General features: G+C 45.9%; 1 protein-coding gene across 4 annotated transcripts in view; it reads right to left on the bottom strand.

The window, feature by feature from the left end:
* The window catches only part of kifc3 (kinesin family member C3), a 48,222-nt gene extending 28,899 nt beyond the window's left edge, over positions 1–19,323 (bottom strand). For 2 of the 4 annotated variants that reach the window (XM_084363247.1, XM_084363250.1), the window contains exon 1: positions 1,213–1,295. The gene's annotated coding sequence lies outside the window, so the exon portion shown is untranslated. Of the gene's footprint in view, positions 1–525; positions 1,143–1,212; positions 1,296–19,060 lie in introns of those variants that run through there. The other 2 variants (XM_084363248.1, XM_084363249.1) reach the window with 2 other exon arrangements.
* Between the last annotated feature and the right edge of the window lie 2,257 nt (positions 19,324–21,580).

The following is a 21,580-nucleotide window of genomic DNA, read 5'->3' as shown; positions in this document are numbered from 1 at the left end:
ATACAATGAATCACTGAATCTCCCCCTCCCCCCCCCCTCCTCTAAACTGGGTCAAATCATCTCTTCCTGTTTTCTTTCAGTCTCCATGTGCTCAGAGTCAAACACTGTGCACACACACACACACACACACACACACACACACACACACACACACTTCAAACAGCATTTACTACGACTGAACCACCCACAGATCCTCTACAGGGGGTTTCTGTCATATTAGGTTAAAATAAAGTGAAATATAAATATAAATCTTCTGTTTTCTGAAGCTGCAGGTCGGTCGAGCTCTCCTCAGGACACCTGAACAGGCGGAGCACAGAATAAAGCCAATAACACAACTGATGACTCTACAGAGCTGACGACAACACACTGACCTCAGTCTGACCGTTAACTCAACACAAACATCAACGAGTCTGATTCTTCAGAATTCATCACAACAACTGAATGAAGCCAATAAATGTGTCACACTATGAGACCTGAGTGTAGCCCCGCCCACACCTGCCATGACAGATGGGACCTGTGAGATACCTGAGCTGCCTGACGATGACGATGACGATGACGATGACGATGATGATCTCACAGTTTCAAATGTTGCATCAATAAAAAAAAATCTTTGCATGTAAAGAAAAACGAGACGTTTCCTTCAGGCTGAAATCTGCAGTTTTCTTGTCCTTCACCTGCAGCAGCTGGAGGTGAGCATGATGTCTGCCTGTTCTCTGGCGTCTGACTGGTTCAGACATTCACCGAGCAGAACCTGCACAGAGACACTCACCGAGCAGAACCTCCTTCTAACGTATTTAAAGCAAAAGATCTGAACAAACGTGCTTCAGAGAGCCACAGAGATGAATCGTACGTGTGGGACTGATGTGATCATCACAGGAGGTCGAATAAAGAACGGAGTCAGAACGTTACCAGACAAAAGGAGGATTATCAGGCCGAGTGAGTGAATCCACAGAGGAATACAAATAAAAATGAAATGAAGCTTCCTGCTGCCGAACACACGACGTGTATTCAGGTCATCGGTGGAAAGACGACTCTCTGCATCAGGTTACAGTCAGAGCTCCATCTCAGTGGATTAACCTCCGTCTCTATTCAACATGTCTGTTTCCTCTGCAGCCTCCCTCTCCTCCGTCCTCCCTCTCCTCCGTCCTCCATCCCTCCGTCCTCCATCCCTCCGTCTCTCCTCTTTGTGTCGCCCGACCGCTCGGTTCTTACCTCCCTCCCTGCGGCCTCGCCGTCTCCATCATCGCCGCATCCTCTTCCTCTCTGCAGCGTCACACCGACACACAGCAGCAGGATCAGTGTCACCACCACCCGCCGACCCCCTCCACACACACACACACACGGCTTCCTCCCTCTCTGTTCCCCTAGCAACAGCACAGCAGCATCACACCTCCTCCAGCCCCGTCTCCTCTCTCCCCCTCTCCCCCTTCATCCCGTCGACGGATAAATATTTCAGCATCAACTGAAGCGTGAGGAGCAGCTCCTCCCCCGACGAGACATTCAACAGCCCTGAGAGTGTGTGTGTGTGTGTGTGTGTGTGTGTGTGTGTGAGTCTGTCTGTCTGCCTAGTGTGTGTGTGTGTGTGTGAGTCTGTGTGTGTGTGTGAGTCTGTGTGTCTGTGAGTCTGTGTGTGTGTGTGTGTGTGTGTGTGTGTGAGAGACTGTCTGTGTGTCTAGTGTGTGTGTGTGTGTGAGTCTGTCTGTGTGTGAGTCTGTGTGTGTGTGTGTGTGAGTCTGTCTGTGTGTGAGTCTGTGTGTGTGTGTGAGTCTGTCTGTGTGTCTGCCTAGTGTGTGTGTGTGTGTGTGTGTGTGTGTGTGTGTGAGAGTGTGTGTGTGTGTGAGTCTGTGTGTGTGTGTGAGTGTGTGTGTCTGTGTGTGTGTGTGTGTGAGTCTGTCTGTCTGCCTAGTGTGTGTGTGTGTGTGTGTGTCTGTCTGTGTGTGTGTCTGCCTAGTGTGTGTGTGAGTCTGTGTGTGAGTGTGTGTGCGCGTGTGTGTGTGTCAGTTTGAGCCACATATTTTCATTATTATTTTCTCGATCTTTTGAGTCGATGTTCGAGTCTTTGTATTTTATTTAGTGTATTTTAGTTTTTGTCATTTTCGTTGTTTCAGCTTCTTGTTTGTTTCAAACTGTTTGTTTTGTCCAAACATTCATTGATTTATCTCAAACAAGGAAAAAGACTTTAATGTCTATTGATGGATAGATTTTGTGAATGAGGAAGAAAAACAGATAAACTTAGATTTATAAAAGCTCTTTTTAATGTCCGGTTCATTTAAAGTGTATGACTGTAAATACATCTAAAAATGTAGTAATACTTTGTCACTCATGTATTTATTTGCTTCTACATGTTTCAGTCTGTCTTTCTCAGTCATCATATGAAAATGATTCTCTGTCGACTGACTGATCGTTTATATTAATCGTTAATCTGAAGTATCAGGAGTCTTTTCTTTACAATCCCTGAAGCAATTTTATAGCATTAAAGCTTCGGCCATTAGCTCAATGCTAACACGTTTAATGGAAATTACCATTAACAAGCTAACAGAAATTAGCATAGTGAACTTAGACTGTATTATATAAACTGTCGATCATCTACAGCATCCTCAGAGGGTCAACACTTCTTTTAAAATGTTATAATGTAAAGTGTCTTTGAGCATCATGAAAAGTGCTTTATAATTAAAATCTATCATCATCATCATCATCATTGTTATTATTGTTAATAAACTGAAAACATTCCCAGTAGCTTTATACTCAGTCACCACCAGGTGGAGACGTTGTGCAGAGGGCAGCACATTCACAGTTTTATTCTTATGTATTATTTACAGTTTATTTATTATCACCAGCTGGATGAGCAGGAACAGCTGCATGTATCAGATTACTTCAAAAAGTATTTGGTGCTGTTGTGACGCTGCAGCTTTGACTCAGTCAGTAGACGTGTATGATGACTCAAAGATTTAAAAAGATAAAAATCGCATTGAATCCTAATATTGAACCACGATACTTTAGAGTTACGATAATCATCGGATCAGGACGGAACCGTTTCGTCCAGCCGCTGTAGAATCTGTCATGTTTCAGAGGTCTGTTGTTTTTAAGACTGTTGAAAGGAGGTCAAACACTGTTCAAAGTGCTGAAACATCAAACTCGCTTCCTGTGTCCACAGGTAGGACTGAGGGACAAAAGCCAAAAAAAAGAAAGTCAAAGAAGAGACATCTGAGAAACAAAAAGTCCTGGAGGAAGACGGGACAGAATCAGAACCACGCAGTCAAACTGCAGCTCGTCTCGGGTTGGGTTAAACTTTGGTGAACAGATACATTTGTGCTGTGGACGAATAACAAGCCGCCCTGATGGACGGAGAGCCAGAGGGTCCAAAACACAGGAAGCTACTGCAGCTTCTTATCTTTGACTGACGCTCGTCGGTTGGTCCGGAGACGAGACGACTTCACACAGCTGATGATGCGCTGTGGACGCGTCAACACAGCGTTTCCTTCACAAACATTCGATTTAAACACAGTTTGTTCGTCGACTGAAACACTGAAGCGTCCTGCAGCAGGAGAGTCTGACCTCCTGTCAGAGCTCAGATTAACATCATCAGATGGTGAGTCTGCGGTTACGTAACTCTGATCTGACCGACAGACACGTAACAGGATTTTAATGTTTCTCGTCATGTGATCAGATGCTTCACAGTCCTCTGAGGAACCAGGACACGTCAGGTTCAACCAGAACAAACCAACTCCTAAAGTTCCCATGAAGATAAAGTCCATGTTTAAGTTTCAGACTGTCTCATCTGCACTCCAGCATCAGGCCGATCAGGCCGATCAGGACGCTCTGTAGACGTTGTTAATGGTTAGTTTCCTCTTCCTGAACTCTGGGTCCATCTTTGAGTCTAACAAACATCCTCTTGATGTTCGTGATGCTGTCATGGATGTATATGTGTGAAGAGTTTCTGTACAAAAACAACTTTAATCACTAATTTTGTGCGAATCTGGATCAGATTTCATGGAGACATTATTCTCTGAAGTCGTCCGGCTGCTCTGCCTCAACTCTGGACCGATAGCTTTAATGTTGCTATAGTAACTGCTAACTGCTGCTAACTGCTGCTAACTGCTGCTAACAGCAGCCTCTAATGAGGTTTTAAATAAAGGTTTAAAAGAGCGTCACTTCTGGCTCGGGGCCGTACACGGCCTGAGAACGACGGAGGCAGTTGGGCTTTAACGGTCCTATTTGGTGGCAGCAGCCCGGCTCAGGCTCTATTCACTGTTGTCAGTCGTGGACCGCTAACAACATGGCGGCGTCACAGCGCACATTTAGCCCCGTTGGCTGCTGTATATGTAATCAATATCCACACGTCCCTCCAAAAAACATCATATGGTTCCTCCAACGGTTTCATGACGATTCACTGACATCCCTCTGACAGCACCTGGTATTCAAACAGGACCTGTATCCGGACACATCACCTGGAGAACGTGATCCAGTCTCCTCTGTTCATTCACACCTGGTATTCATCGTGTATTCTTGTTTGTCACTGAGGTTTGATTTCTGTTCGAGTTGGCAGCAAATCAGCTCCAGACTCTGGAAACTTTATAACTTTGTAAACTCTGTCCACAATAAAACTGCTCCGGTCAAATAATCTACATTGAGTTACTAAATTCTGTGTATAAAATATTGTGTCAGCGTCTCAGTGGAGGCTTCTGTGTCTCCATAGAGGAGCAGATGTATAGTTATCGATTACTCTCACCGTCTCCCTACTTGATGTCAGCTGACACAAACATCTGATCACTCAGAACTTTTACACCCTGTGTTTTTCCTCATCCACATAACACAGATCATATCTAAAGACCCGGAGTCGTCTGAGAGATTCAGATGAGTCAGCGCTGATCAGCTGTGACTTGTGACATCAGACAGTGTCGTGGACGCTAAAGACAAGATGCTGCAGTCGGACACAAAAACACCAACACTGATAATCGATCAATGCTCAATGTACAATCAATCACACGAAAGGATAGAAACAAAAAGCTGGATGTGGATTTTTGTTTGATTAAAAAACATTCATTTAAGCGGTGGTTTGATTTTTTTAACGGTCGACATCACGACGGCAACAGGTTTTAGTTGCATCGGCTGAATTCACCAATACATCAGACTTCAGTGACGTGTCTTTAACTGAGTTCACCTGTTGCCATGGTTACCTGCAGGTTAATTAGCTCTCGGTCAGATCCGTAGTTAAAACTGTCGACCTGAGCTTTGTTTGTTTGGGGTGACCGGACAGCTGTCGACCAATCAGAGAGCAGCATAAAACTTGAACCGCCAATGAAGTTTAATGATTAAAGTTTAGTGTTTGTTTACAGCGACTGTCAGCTGATCACGATTTATCACGTCTTCATGTCTCAACACTAAAAAGTTGTTTGTGTCATCAGTTGTGGATGAAGTACTCTGACCTGTTACTGAAGTAAAAGTACTGATACAACATGTACAAATACTCCATTACAAAGTAACTACATTCAGAGTTTTATTGAGGCGACAGCAACAATAACAGAAAGTATCAAAAGTAAAAAGTGCTGAATGGAGAAAAGTTCCTCCTGCGACTGTTACGGTTATTTATATGATCAGATTATATCAGAAGTTAATTGTTTTGTCTTTATGATGTAAATCTGTTCAGTCACCAGAGACTGAAGCTTCAGACCGTTCAGCTCTGACACTTTAAGGTCCATCAGTACTTACAGTTTATCTGCCTTCTACTATCGACATCTTATTTTATACGTCTGACCGCTGCAGTTGCTGGTGACTTTACAGATTTAGATTTTATAGACAAAATCTGTCTGTAACCAAAAAAAGCGGCACAAGACCTTGAAGAGTACGAAGCAGAGTTAAACTACAGAGTTTAATTCGCCTGCATGCTGATGAAAGCCGGTTGTTTGGAGGCGAGGTGAAGCAGAGTGGCTGACGACTCTCCTCCCGTCGTCTTCTCTCATTAGAGACTTAATGACACAACAGCAAAGTTTAGAAAGCAGCTTGTTTTATCTGTGGGACAACCGGAGTCGTCTCATCTGAGCTCCGATGCTGAACCTCCCAAACTCTTCTTCTCCTCACACTTTAATCAAGAAGAGTTTGTTTCCTGGTTTAATGAACCAGGGTGAGGACAGACGTGGGCTGTGAGTCGTTGTATAACGTCTAACTTCCCCTCAAAGCTTTGAATATTCACAGGAAGTCTCACTGAAGCTTTGACGCCCAAAGTGTGATTCAGGATTCAGTGACCCTACTGTGTACTCGAGTAAATGTACTTTTCCATCTGTTTCTCAGCAGCGCGTTTCACTCTGTCCTGCTGTTTTTCTGCAACTTGCTTTTTAAGCTGTTGTAAAAACAAAAGTTCAGATTTCAGTTTAAGTAAAGCACTTCCTCCAGGTGACTCATTGTTTTAGCTCCGTTTGAGATAACTATTATAAAATGATGGTGATACCGTCGCTGGTTCTGTGTGTCTGCATGTCACCAACATGGGACATGGAGATGAGAGCAGCAGAAACTTTGTGATGTCGATGCTGAGAAGATATTTTTTGCAGCTCTACTCAGATTTGAAGTTGAGGAAACTACTCAGTCTGAACCTGATCTCCATCTGCTCACCTGAACTTTCTTCCTGCTGTCAGGTACGTTACGCACGCCGCCTCCTCGCCTCCGCTCCTCCTCAGCTCTGCAGCTCCTCGGTCCTCTGCGGTCCGCACTCTTCACCGGATCGTCTCCACCACCCCGGCCCTCAGGGACGTCTCCGTCCTCGGGCCGACCTCGCTGTCCCGCTGCCTCCGAGCTCCTGCTGGGCTCCACGGCCTTGTTGTTCCAGCTCCTGAGGAGGCTGTGGAGGGTCAGGACGGCCAGGGTGCACAGGACGTACATGACCCCGGCCCACGGGTCCAGATCAGCTCCACTAAACTGCTCAGATCAAAGGTTGTTTGAGGACGTTCAGCTTCATCGTGTCGGTCCAGTCCAGGTGAGAGCTGAGCAGGTGTCCAGGTTACATCCTCAAAGTCTGTTTGAATTAAATTCTTCCTCCGAGCCGAACGAAACTCATCAGCCCAGTTTTAATCCTGCTGCTGCGTTCAGGTTGTATAATCCTCTGCCTCTCTCACTTCATATCTCACCTGCTTCACCTCTGTCCTGAGCCCCGCCCTGTCACAGTCCACATTAGATTTCCACGGAGCTGATAAAAACCTGAACCTTGTCCCGTCCTCTCTGCTGCTGTCGTCACGTCCACAGTTACCTGACAGGTAACTAGAGCCAGCAGGAGGCAGCTTCAGTTTCTCTGCGTAACTCAAGACGCTCTCGACTAACAACACTCAGTGCAGCGACGTCTTCACGTCAGTTTAACCCTCACGAGTCTGATACTGCTGCAGCTGCAGATACGAGTCAAAGTTCAGAGCATCAAAATAAACAGACTCTGACTTTACAATCAGATCTGACATTTCACACTGAACAGAAGCTGCTCTGTGTGAAGTCACACAAAAGGAAATAAAACAACTCAATTCTGTCTGATTTACACGTTTGTTTGACTAAAAAAAACATTTATTAAAAAATGTCACCTGGTAGAAACTGAGTCTGATCTCTGAGAGCAGAGCTCCACAACAACACAACAGATTAATCAGCCCGCGTCAGACAGAAATAGTTTTAGTCCTGTAAAAGTGTAAAAAGACTCCAGAGGATCCTTTTCAGAATCTCTTCGTCTGATTCAAAGTGATTAAAACCAGGAAGAAGAAAACGATTCGTTTCTGAGGCTCGTCATCCAGAGAAGTAAAGATCCAGGTCCTCGGTGGAGTCCGTTAACTTTTCCTCCATGTTCGCTCGACCGTCGTCCTCCTGGAGTTTTGTCTCTCTCCTCTCGCTGGTTCGTTAGCTCGTTAGTGGAGTCTGCGTTCTGATTGGACGAGCAGCAGGTCCAGAACAGAACAGTAACGACCCGTCACGCTCGTCTCTCTGTCCCGTTGTCCTCTGGGACACTCACACAGATTAAAGCTGAGGCCGGTCGGCTCTTCACCTCCATCAGTGACCGACCCAGAGAGAGAGAGCCCTCCACTCTGTGTGCACCTCGCTCGCCCCTCCCCGTCCCGGGACCATCTGTTGTTGCTGCAGGATGAAACTCGCCGCTCGCTGATGATGTAACATGATGATGATGACGATGATGATCCAGATTTACATTTAATACATCAGAGTTTGTTTCATCATTTCACATCTGAATCAATATTTTAATCTGTGTGAGTACTCGAGTACATTTAGTCGATTATACTTTCATTACTTTTACTTTAACTTAGTTATTGTCTGTTTTTTATGACACGGAGGTGATTTATTGTTGCACTTCAATAAAGTTGAGTTGAGCAAAACGAGCAGCAGAGATTTCCTGTCAAACTTCAGAATCACTGGATCCTACATTTCCCATAATGCAATTGGATAACATCTTCTAATACAGCCTGCCTGTTTCCAAGAACTAATATTCACCCAAAACATGATCGTCAACAAGCTTTTAGTCCCAAACTTAAAAAAGGAACAGTTCACCTGGAAGATCCAGTCATCATCTCCTCCCTCCATGATGAGGAACGTCACGTGAAGCTTCACAGTAAAACAGAGTTGCAGAAGTAGATAGAATACCTCCGTCAAAGCCCAACAGTCCAGTCTCGTACTCACTCATCAATACAGTCACATAAATACAGCTGCACCATTCATCCAGAGTCATGCAGTAAACAAAACTGTCACGAAAACATTACGTTTTCTTCAGCATCAGTGATCCAGTGACAGTTGTCTGTACATGCACGAGTTCACTGCAAACAGGAAGTACTAACAGCTGATTCAGCAAAGTTTAAATGGAGTTTGAGTTTCTTTGTTGAAGTTTACATTTTAAATCATCTCCAGCTGCTTCAGGTGTTCAGCAGAACGCTGCAACTCTGTTTTACTGTGAAGCTCCAGAAATGTTCTGTGGACTACGAGACTTCACCTGACTTTATATCATCAGGAGGAGATGATGGCTGAGCCTGACTTTATATCATCAGGAGGAGACGATGGCTGAGCCTGACTTTATATCATCAGGAGGAGATGATGACTGAGCCTGACTTTATATCATCAGGAGGAGACGATGGCTGAGCCTGACTTTATATCATCAGGAGGAGACGATGGCTGAGCCTGACTTTATATCATCAGGAGGAGACGATGACTGAGCCCGACTTTATATCATCAGGAGGAGATGATGACTGAGCCTGACTTTATATCATCAGGAGGAGACGATGGCTGAGCCTGACTTTATATCATCAGGAGGAGACGATGGCTGAGCCCGACTTTATATCATCAGGAGGAGACGATGGCTGAGCCTGACTTTATATCATCAGGAGGAGACGATGGCTGAGCCTGACTTTATATCATCAGGAGGAGACGATGGCTGAGCCCGACTTTATATCATCAGGAGGAGACGACTGCTCAGGTGGACCCAGATGACGCTCGCTGGGCTCACATCAGGACACGTCCAGGTGTCAGATCAGGTTCATGTGTCTCTCTCTGTCTCAAACTGTGTCTTCTGTTTAACTTGGACGAGTTGGACCACACTCTCACTACAACACGTGTCCTCCTGGTCACAGTTGACCTCATTGCTCAGCGTCCTGGAAACCTGGACCGGCCCGTCCTGCATACATGACAGCCGGGGCTCCTGGGAACTGGACTGAGTGGAGCTGACAGTCCGAATCACAGCCAGTGAATCTTGATGCATGGACCAGTTCAGGACCTCACTGTATACAGCTGACCCGTCCTGAGCGTACTGTAACACAGAGCTGGCACTGTTTCTGGAGGCGGTTCTGCAGGGACAAAAGGGGACGTTTACAGTCCACCGACCACTTTCAGGGTCCTAATGAGGGGGGCGGAGTCACAGCAGGAAACACTTGCCTCACGCTCCGGGTCAAAACAGTCACATGGTACCAAGAGTCCAACCACACAGAGGCCTGTAGAGGTTATACAGCGTCCAAGGATCCTGGAGAAGGTTCTGAGAGTTTAAAGAATGTTTGTAGGTTGATGAGAAGTTGTCGGGAGATGAACCAGAGGTGCAACGATCAGTCGATTCATCGATTCATCCGCTTTAAGCTTCAAACTTTGTCTGGTTCAGTCATGAAAACAAATGAGGAGTTCGGGACAAACGCAGAACTTTGAGCTCAGCCTGAGTCATGGACATGAAACGAAGGATTGGTTTAGTTGGCCCGTCCAGGCTGGGTCAGGTGTGTCCACACACACTGTTCATTACACGACATCCTCGGACCTGCAGGTCGACCCGCCAACTCCATCGAACAGTAACTGATAAGAAATGAAACAATAAGGTGTTCCAGACGAAGTCAGCGTGGGCTGAGTCCCGTTCATGTCTCACAGAGAGACCAGTGATCAGACTCTGTGTGTTTCTGATGAAGAGGACGTACTGAAGGTGATGTGAGGGTCAGGTGTGCTGCTGCAGGTGTGCTGCTGCAGGTGTGCTGCTGCAGGTGTGTGTGTTATGAGAGGTGGCATCAGGTGTGTCAGTGACTGTAAGAGGCTCAGACCCTCCGGATTAGAGCAGATTACAGGAAACACGTTCCTCTCTGCAGCGTCTCCTGAGACACAAAATGTCTCCTCAGTTTCATCAACCACAGATCTGTGAGTGTGTATGTGTGTGTGTGTGTGTGTGTGTGTGTGTGTGTGAGTGTGTGTGAGTGTGTCACTGTTAATCTCTGATTTGATCCACACAGGGAGAGAGAGGAGTTTGGATTTAGTGGTTTACAGACTCCCAAAATGCATTGCACACACCCAGTTCAGCTGCATCTGAGCTATTTCAGGAGGAAATTACAGTGTGAGCTGGAACACACACACACACACACACACACACACACACACACACACACACACACACACACACACACACACACACACACACACACACACACACACACACACACACACACACACACACACACACACACACACACACACACACACGAAAAAAAAAGTAAAAGGGACAGAAAGTGAAGGAAACAACTCAGCAGCAGGAGCAGGAGGAGGAGGACCAGGGGGAGCAGGAGGAGGAGGAGGAGGAGCAGGAGGAGGAGGAGGAGCAGGAGGAGGAGGAGGACCAGGGGGAGGAGGAGGAGGAGCAGGAGCAGGAGCAGGAGCAGGAGCAGGAGGAGGAGGAGCAGGAGCAGGAGCAGGAGGAGGACCAGGGGGAGGAGGACCAGGGGGAGGAGGAGGAGCAGGAGCAGGAGCAGGAGCAGGAGCAGGAGGAGGAGCAGGAGGAGGACCAGGGGGAGGAGGAGGAGGAGCAGGAGCAGGAGGAGGAGGAGCAGGGGGAGGAGCAGGAGGAGGAGGAGCAGGAGGAGCAGGAGCAGGAGGAGCAGGAGCAGGAGGAGGAGCAGGAGCAGGAGCAGGACGAGGAGGAGCAGGAGCAGGAGGAGCAGGAGGAGGAGCAGGAGCAGGAGGAGGAGGAGCAGGAGGAGCAGGAGCAGGAGGAGGAGCAGGAGCAGGAGCAGGAGGAGCAGGAGCAGGGGCAGGAGCAGGGGCAGGAGCAGGAGGAGGAGCAGGAGCAGGAGCAGGAGCAGGAGCAGGAGGACTTCATCTCTTCTTCCTGTGACAAACATCCTCGCTGAGGATTTCTCCGATGAGCTCAGCGCTGCCTTCAGTACAAAGACACGTTCAGGAAGTCTTAGCTTAGCTTAGCTTAGCTTAGCATAAAGACTGGGAGCAGAGGGAAACTGTTAGCCTACATTAGCTCCAATCACTAACTGGATAATGGAGGTCTGAACTGAGATGAAGTTTCTCTGTCAAATGTAATCGATAGTCATACTCGAGTAAAAGTACAGAGGTGGTGTTAAGAGATGATATATGAAAAGTACTCGAGTACAAGTCCTAAAGTATCTGGCTGGTCTGTCTGATTGTTGAATCGGTCGACTGTCACAAAAACTAAAGCTGCAACGATCAATTGATCAATCAATCAAACGAAAGATATCAGTTCCCAACTATTAACTGATGGATTGATTTATTTGATCATTTGAGTTATTTTCAAGTAAAAACATCAAACATCGTCTGTTTTAGTCACTTTGGACTAAAATATCAAAAACTGTTTAATTACATTTTCACAGAATCTAAATCAATAACTGATTCACAGTGAAATAATCAGATCAATCGATCATTAAAATAATCGTTAACTGAAAACACCAGCTGACTTTATTCCGTCATATTTATAATGTTTGGATCACAGAAACATTCAGACACATGAAACTGTTTCCTCCCGTCTGAGCAGCGACTTATGATCCTGCAACCAGAAAAGAAACATTGAACTGATCACACCTGATCACATCTGATCACATCCGATCACATCTGTTTACATCTGTTTACACCTGATCACATCCGATCACATCTGATCACATCCGATCACATCTGATCACATCTGTTTACATCCGATCAGCCGTCTGTTCTTCCAGCGGGTTCAAACCTGAACAAGTCGAAGCTTCAGCTGAATGAAGCTCCTCATGTTGTCAGTCTGTGTTTTACTGGGCAGGAAATGAAGTCTGAGACCCCCGACTGTCTCCCAGACGACACACACACACACACACACACACACACACACACACACACACACACACACACACAGCAGGACGCCCTGCGGCATTATGGGAGATCCAGCTCAACAGCTCCACCTGCTGGACTCAACTGGACCAGCGTGACAATCTGCTGCTGCAGTCTGGTTTTAATCACACACACGTTACATAACAGAGTCCCAGCTGAGCCACACACACACACACACACACACACACACACACACACACACACACACACACACACACACACACACACACACACACACACACACACACACACACACACACACACACACACACACACACACCCTGTCATGTTGAGTTCAGTCTCTGTGGATGATGAAGATTTAACGTCTTCATGTTTAAAGACGCTACATTTTACACACCACACCCACAAACTGTCGTCAGTCACGTCTGACGAGTAAATCAGGTCGAGACAACAAATCAAACCCGACAGACAGTTTGATCCAAACAAACACCTGCAAACATTCAACACATCCAACTACATATCAGATTAACTCGAGGGTTAACTTTAACCTTCAAGTCTGACGTTATTTTAAATGTTTCTTAAAGTCAACAAACCACATGTGCAGACGACAACACGTCAGGTTTGATCAGGTTAATAAATAAATATTGATCAGAGCAACAAGGCTGCGTATCAAGCAGCTGCTCTGTCCTTTCATCAGTCACACAGGAGGAGACAGCGACTTTGATGGGGACTATTTTCACTGGCGGATTAATCCACATGTGGCAGCAGCAGCAGCATACAGCAGCAGCAGCATGCAGCAGCAGCAGCAGCATACAGCAGCATGCAGCATCAGCATACAGCAGCATCAGCAGCAGCAGCATACAGCAGCAGCAGCATGCAGCAGCATGCAGCAGCAGCAGCATGCAGCAGCAGCAGCATACAACATCAGCAGCATGCAGCAGCAGCAGCCGCAGCAGCAGCAGCAGCATACAGCAGCAGCATACAGCAGCATACAGCAGCATGCAGCAGCAGCAGCAGCAGCATGCAGCAGCAGCAGCAGCAGCAGCAGCAGCAGCATACAGCAGCAGCAGCATGCAGCAGCAGCAGCAGCATACAGCAGCAGCAGCAGCAGCAGCAGCAGCATACAGCAGCATACAGCAGCATACAGCAGCATACAGCAGCATACAGCAGCAGCAGCAGCAGCAGCAGCAGCATGCAGCAGCATCATGCAGCAGCATGCAGCAGCATCATGCAGCAGCATCATGCAGCAGCAGCAGCAGCAGCATACAGCAGCAGCATACAGCAGCATACAGCAGCATACAGCAGCATACAGCAGCAGCAGCAGCAGCAGCAGCAGCATGCAGCAGCATCATGCAGCAGCAGCAGCAGCAGCATGCAGCAGCATCATGCAGCAGCAGCAGCAGCAGCATACAGCAGCAGCATACAGCAGCATACAGCAGCAGCAGCAGCAGCAGCTCCGCGTCTATAAACCAGGAGCCTCTGAGGTTTTGCCGACTCGTGGGAGCAGCCTGAAACAGCCTGCAGTGGTTCGACTCTGGAGCAGCTCCTTGGTTTCAGAGCAGCTCAGTGACGTCAGCTCTCTGACGTACAGTCACCTTCCTCCCTTTGAATCACAACACACTGCAGCTCATTAAAGCAAATAAACCACGCAGCCCGACCGTCAGACCGCTACACCCATCAGCACTCATTACACCTCATCATGCTGCCTCCACATTCAGACAATAAGACCCAGTAAGAGTCAGTCTGCATGTCAGCGGTTAATGTCTGTCTGTCCTCCATTTTGTTTCACAACTGTGTGATGTTCTGTGTGTCCCCTCAGGATCTAGCGCCATCATCAGGTCAACATGTTGTCCAACAGCAGGACACTGTGTTGGGAGCTAGTTAGCAAATGTTGTCATGCTGACATGTTCAGAAGTCAAGAGTCTCCAAGTCCCTATGTCCATTTTTGATTTCAACATTTAAACGCAGCTCTGCCGTCATCAGACGTCACATCTGGATCAGAACAGATCAACAGATCGCTGGTTTTATGTCCTGACAAACTCGTCTTTAAAAATATATTCTACAACAACAGCACAACTTTATCCTGGTGACTTTTTGAAGTTCAAATAATATTCACCAAAAAATAATCCACCAACAGCAGCTTTCAACAATAAACTACAAGAGAGAGAAATTCAGTTTGTTACAAAGTTCAGTTCCTCAAATCTGTCCAGAGTGGAGCCTCTTCTCATACAAATCAATTAAGGATCTCTGAAAAAGAGAAGACGCTGTCAGAGTTTCCTCTGGTACCAGTCAGCTGATCGTCTTCATCACACAGGAGAAGAGTCTGGAAGTGAGGCTGCAGGCTAACGCTAAGCTAGCTGCAGGCTCACACTGAACATGTTAAACTTCACACCTGAACATCAGTATGTTTGTTTGTCTGTCTGTCTGTCTGTCTGTCTGTTGACAGTGCACAGCTTCTTCTCTGTGCCAGTTATTAGCCTGGCTGTTGTAGTTAAGATGTGTATCAGCTGTGATCACAGTGAAGCTCGACTCTCACTACAACACAAACTCTTCATGTCAGAGAGTCTCTGTCCTTCACGCTCTACAATCTGCAGCCTTTCCCACGACGTCACGCACTCGTCCCTCCTCTGAATCTGATAATGAAGCAGTGAAATCACATTTCCTCAGATAAAACGAAACCTCGTGCTGCTGCGCTCTGCTCTCACCAGACCGACTCCACGTCTCAACTTCTGACTGCAGTTAGAAACTCTGACACGACACAGAGAGAAACATGAGAACAGATTCAAGCCTGCAGATATACCAGCTCACATCAGCACCTCGACCCTGAACTCAGTTAATGTTTAACCATCAGACTGCTGCTGGAAACGACCGAGCAGAGACACTTTAGTCCAACACCAACAAGTCGCAGGTTCACAGCGACTGTAGACTGAAGACATGTTTGCTGGGAGTTAAACAGAACTGCTTATCAGATAAACGTCACGGCCTGCAGACTGAGAGGACGGGGGAGGACGGGGGAGGAAGGGGGAGGAAGGGGGAGGAAGGAGGAGGTTGAGTCTGGAATGTAACTTGAGGCTGGACGACCTGCTAACTGAACCATTAGCCGAGCTGCTCCTGTCAGCAGTTACATGTTTGTTCTTTCATTATACAACTAATGTGACCGACAACAACCACAGAAGAACCAACAACGACCTCACAACACGCAGAAAACATCATACTGTGATTATATTTGATGGATATGAGTCGTGATGTCAGTGAGTGGAAATGTTCATTTTTGCATTTCATTTAACTACAAACATAAAAAATGACAATATACCAAAAAAGCCTGTTTCTGTTTCCTGATGTCAGCAACAACTGCAGCAACGCTTCAGTTAGAAATGACGACTTTATGACAAAAAACACTGCAGCTTCTGTTGCACGTTTAATATTTGTGAAGCCCAAGCTGTCAATCACATCAAATACTAGAGGTGTCACGATTTTCAATTTGACTTTCGACCAACATTGTTTCACACTGACGGCTCTGCGGCTGTCAGACTCTCACATGTGGGTCAGTAAAGATCAACAGATCGACATCCTGACAAACGTCTGGACAAAGATATGTTACAACAACAGCTCTCTGTGTCGTCTGTGAGGCGAAGCCGAGCATGAAGTCACAGGTGGAGAATAAAAACTACTGAGAGACTCAGTTCAGTGAATTAATCTTAAAGTTCAGATGAATCTCAGGAACTGGACACAAAGATGATGTCGCCTCGCTTCAATCAAAATCTCTCACTGAGCCTTTAAGTCGTGGATCTGTAAGAAATCTGGATCCAGTCTCGGAGGTGGAGCCGTCATTCCTGTGAAGCCAGAAAAGTTGACCTTCCTGGGTCAACACCGACCCGGACCTTCCACACAGCCTCTGCAGCCGACAGAGGTCCACACTACAACCCTCCTCCAGCTGAGCAGCTGACTTCAGTCCAGCTGAAAACAGCAGCCATGTGCTGTAACACAGAACATGGAGGATGTGATATATTGATTATGTCACAGCTGCTCTGACGGTCGTCAGTTTATATTCATTCAAAAAGCTGCAATATGTAAAAATCAATCATTGATTCCCAACAGAGGCGTCATATCGCCAGAATAACTGAACTGTTGCTAACTGTATTCTTTTCATGCATCCATGACTGTAGTCTCTGTTAGCTTGTTAGCTCAGTTAGCTGTGCAGCTAGCCAGACTACCAGGGATAGTGTTGGTGCTTACACCGCTATCACAGGAGCTTTGGACCGCTGGGAGAAAGAGCTTTTCAGGCCTGAGGCTAGCTGGTTAGCATGCTAACTTCAGAAGATTTCTCATCAACACAGAAAATCAGGAATGTTATTTTTCTTCACATTGTGTTTTAATTATTGTTGGAATGTTTTGAACTGAAATTCTTACATATTGCACCTTTAATTATTTAAATATATATTTCTGGCGAGCCTCAACACAATGCTGACGACAAAAGCAGCAACGTTAAGAATCCTGAATGTGTCGGAAACAACCAGCGAGGAAACTGAACACTTCAACACTTTAACATCAGGTGAGTCTCAGTTCAAATCACTGGAGCAACACGCTCATAGTCTCGTCAACAAACACTAAAGGAACACAGAACCAGATGGAAGAACTTTGGTAGGTTCTGCTTCCCGTCAGTATAACGATCATCTGTCCTCATGACGTGGCCGCTCGGACTCACAGATACAAGAGGAGGAAAAAAAGCTGCAGACAAAACCAGAATTATTTATAGAAAATCTGCTGCTGGAGCGGTCAGTCGAGCAGACACACCCAGAACCAAACACACTGATGTTACTGTAATCATCAGAGCAGTGACTCAACCCACAACACTGCACACACACACACACACACACACACACACACACACACACACACACACACACACACACACACACACACACACACACACACACACACACACACAGCATGAACAGGAAACCAGCGAGAGTGTCCCAGATGTCCTCATGAGGACAGGAAGACGATCGTGCAGAGCGAGGACGTTGTTAAAAGTTTAGTCTTCGGATCAGAATCAGGACCGAGTTTTAATCAGGCGTGTAATTAAAAAGGAGCCACACACGTTCAACATCTGCTTCTTGAAGACGGTTTTACAGGCTTGTTTTTTTACTTCAGAGTCTGACAGTTCAGCTCACAACAGAAAACTTCTCAGAGTCAAAAACAGCTGCTGGACACAGGAAGTGAGCTGCAAAACCAAAACAAGGAGCCAAAACAGGCTGAAAAGCTCAACTCATTATTTACAGCCGCCTAACACATAAATAAATGACAATGACAAAATGTCAAAGCAGCCACATCAACTACAGTCAACAACATCATGGAGACGAAGAGGAAGAGAAAGTCACCAGACTCCCTTAACAAAACAGCTAATTTTAGGAGTTGTTGAGTTAAAACAAACTTTGTAACGTAGTGAAACTCTGTCTCTGACAGATTCTGAATCATTGTCTCCTTCTTGTAACTTCAGCATTAAATGAAAACAGTAAGTTGTTTGTTTCCTTGTAAAAAGTGTCAGTTTGTGGCAGCATGGCTGTACCAGCCTGTCTGCTTCTGTGTCTAAAGTGCTAAAGTCTTACCTGCCAACATTTAGCAGCTGTTTGAACACACTGTTTACACTGATTTCACCATTTACACTCAATTTATGAAAGAAGAAACATTTTATTGATCTAAACATGTCACATTTTACAAACACACTAAACAGTAACCAGTATAGGTGACTTCTTTGTCCCCAGACTCCCTTAACAAATGTGTCAGTTTAGTGAGTTGTTGAGTTGGAGACACTTTATAAACTGTGTGAAACTCTGTCTCTGACTGATTCTGACTTATTTGTTCCTTCTTGTAAATTCAGCAAATGTTCTGCATGAACTTCTTTCTGTCTTTGAGCAGAAACATGGAGTCCGTTCGTCTCAGTTATTTGAATGAGGTGCATCACACTTATCAATTATCATCATCAATGCATGTTTACTGCATGAATAGTTATCAGTCTCCTGGATTATTAATAATCAATCAATCCATAATCAGTATTGGCCCTGATAGAAGCCTACTGTTACCTTCCACCACTGATATTTTGTTTGTTTTCTGCTTTTCACTGTTTATGATTCATATTTTATTGAGTTTCAGCTGTTGGACAGTTTGAAGACTCAACAATTCACCAGTTATCGATCAATATCTACAGTTTCCTGCCCTGCAATCACCATCACCATAGAAACACAAACGTGTGTGTGTGTGTGTGTGCTGACGGACCAGGTGAGGTCCTTTGTTGGGCCTGAAAAGCTCTTTGACTCGGTGGAAGCTGCTGGACGGCCGCATGAAAGGCGTCGGTCCTGAATCAGATCTGCTGTGTGACACTTTCAGCTGGTTCATTTAAAGGACAACAACAGTGACAGTGAAGCTGACAGGAGAGCAGCGTCATCACGAGCCACAGCCCGAACCAAACCACACGAACCAGAAGTCTGAGGAGCCGAACTTTCCTTACCTCTGGTCCCGAGCAGCGCCTCCTCCTCCTCCTCCTCTTCCTCCTCTTCTCGTCTCTCCCTCGCAGTAAATGTCCTCCAGTGTCTCTCGGATAAAGAGTCCAGGTGTTAAACCGTCAGTACAAGTTAACAGCGGCAGTATGAGCCGGCGGTGTGCGGGGCTCTGCGGGGTTTGTGCGGTGGAGGAGCTGTGTCGTCCCGCCGCTCAGCTGCTCTCCGCCTCTGTCTCTGTGCTGCCTTCACGGGCCGTCCGACATGTGGGGACTCAGAGGGTTCAGCGCGCATGAGCGGGAAAACAACAAGAAAATTTATAGAGCCGAGGGCGGGACAGTGCGCGTGAAGCCTGGAGGACAGAGGCAGCGAGGGCACGAGGGCACCGAAGGAGGCCGGAAGTGCAAAAGTCTTCAAATAATACACAAATACATCTTTAAAGAGCGACACGTGCGAGTTTCAGTTAAAACTTTACAAAATCAGAATCAGAATCAGAATCAGAGTCGCTTTTACTGCCAAGTGAGTTCACAGCAGGAGGAGTGTTTCTGTCCGCAAAACTACAAATACTACAGATACTACAAATACCACAAATACCACAAATACCACAAATACTACAAATACTACAAATACCACAAATACTTAGAAGACATCATGAAATATAAAACATAAAGAGGGTGGAGGACTTTAAATCAGGCGCAGACTGTCTGGACCCATCCAGGAGCTGGACCTGGACTGTGTGATGTCACAGCTGATGGCAAGAAAATGTTGTTATGGCGAGAGGTTCTGGTTCTGATGGACCGCAGCCTCCTGCCAGAGGGGACAGTCTCAAAGAGTTTGTGAGTGGACCGGACGGGTCAGCAGGTACCTCACCTGCACTGATCAGCAGAACCTAATGATGATGAGACCTGTGACCACCGGCAGAACCCCCACTGACCCACGCTAGTGACACGTTCAGCCTCGTCGCCTCCTAGTGGTCGTTTCAAAAACTGACATCAGAGCAGCCTACACACACACACGCACACACACGCACACACACACACACACGCACACACACACACACGCACAGAAAACTTTATTAACAATACATTTTATTTCACATCTAACTGGACCTGAGCGATCTTCACGGTGCTGTGAGTCGCAGTGAGCAGCAGGCGGCTCTGTCAGCTGCTGTGGGCCGACCCGGTTCCTCCTCTTCTTCTTCTTCTGTCAGTAATCAGCAGCGATGACGCAGCTTCCTGTTCGGCAGCGGCTCTCAGCTCTGCATTGTTTCTGTTTTCCCGCCTTTTCTTGTTTCGTGTCTTTCCGCTGCTCAGACCGACACAATGAGCGCTTCCTCTGCTTCCTCCGGCTTTTCCTGCACGTTTAGACGTGGGAGGTTCTGAGTCCAAACCAGGCAGCTGCAGCTCCGGTTCTTCTTCAGACAGCCCGGCTGAGCAGCGCCATCGAGCAGCAGTCACCATGAAATTATTCTTCATGACACCAGAAGGGTTAGAGGCTATCTGGCTAATGATAGTTACTTTCTAATGATAGTTACTTTTTAATGATAGTAACTTTCTAATGATAGTTACTTTTTAATGATAGTTACTTTCTAATGATAGTAACTTTCTAATGATAGTAACTTTCTAATGATAGTTACTTTTTAATGATAGTTACTTTCTAATGATAGTAACTTTCTAATGATAGTTACTTTTTAATGATAGTAACTTTTTAATGATAGTTACTTTCTAATGATAGTAACTTTTTAATGATAGTTACTTTCTAATGATAGTAACTTTCTAATCTCAGCATTTTGTAGTTTAGGAACATGTGAGGACGGTTTCAGTCTCCTCATCAGGCCACACACATCTGATGTTCACACTGGAAGATGAAGATGAAGGTGATGATGAAGGTGATGATGAAGGTGATGATGATGATGATGTCATGTTTTACAGACACAATCATTTAGCCTGTTTCTCTTTGACACCTCAGACACCAGTAAAGTAACTTAACATGTCACATTTTACAAATACAGTAACCAGTATGCTACTTCTTCACCAGACTCCCTTAACAAATGTGGTGATTTTAAGAGTTGTTGAGTTAAAACAAACTTTGTAACGTAGTGAAACTCTGTCTCTGACAGACTCTGAATCATTGTCTCCTTCTTGTAAATTCAGCATTAAATGAAAACAGTCAGTTGTTTGTTTCCTTGTACAAAGTGTCAGTTTGTGGCAGCATGGCTGTACCAGCCTGTCTGCTTCTGTGTCTAAAGTGCTAAAGTCTTACCTGCCAACATGTAGCAGCTGTTTGAACACACTGTTTACACTGATTTCACCATTTACACTCAATTTATGAAAGAAGAAACATTTTATTGATCTAAACATGTCACATTTTACAAATACACTAAACAGTAACCAGTATAGGCGACTTCTTTGTCCCCAGACTCCCTTAACAAATGTGTCAGTTTAGTGAGTTGTTGAGTTGGAGACACTTTATAAACTGTGTGAAACTCTGTCTCTGACTGATTCTGACTTATTTGTTCCTTCTTGTAAATT

This window comes from Pagrus pagrus (assembly GCF_965226575.1).
Source record: "Pagrus pagrus genome assembly, chromosome: 1".
NCBI lineage: Eukaryota > Metazoa > Chordata > Actinopteri > Spariformes > Sparidae > Pagrus > Pagrus pagrus.
Note: the sequence above shows the minus strand (reverse complement) of the source record. Positions and strands in the feature narration are given on the sequence as shown.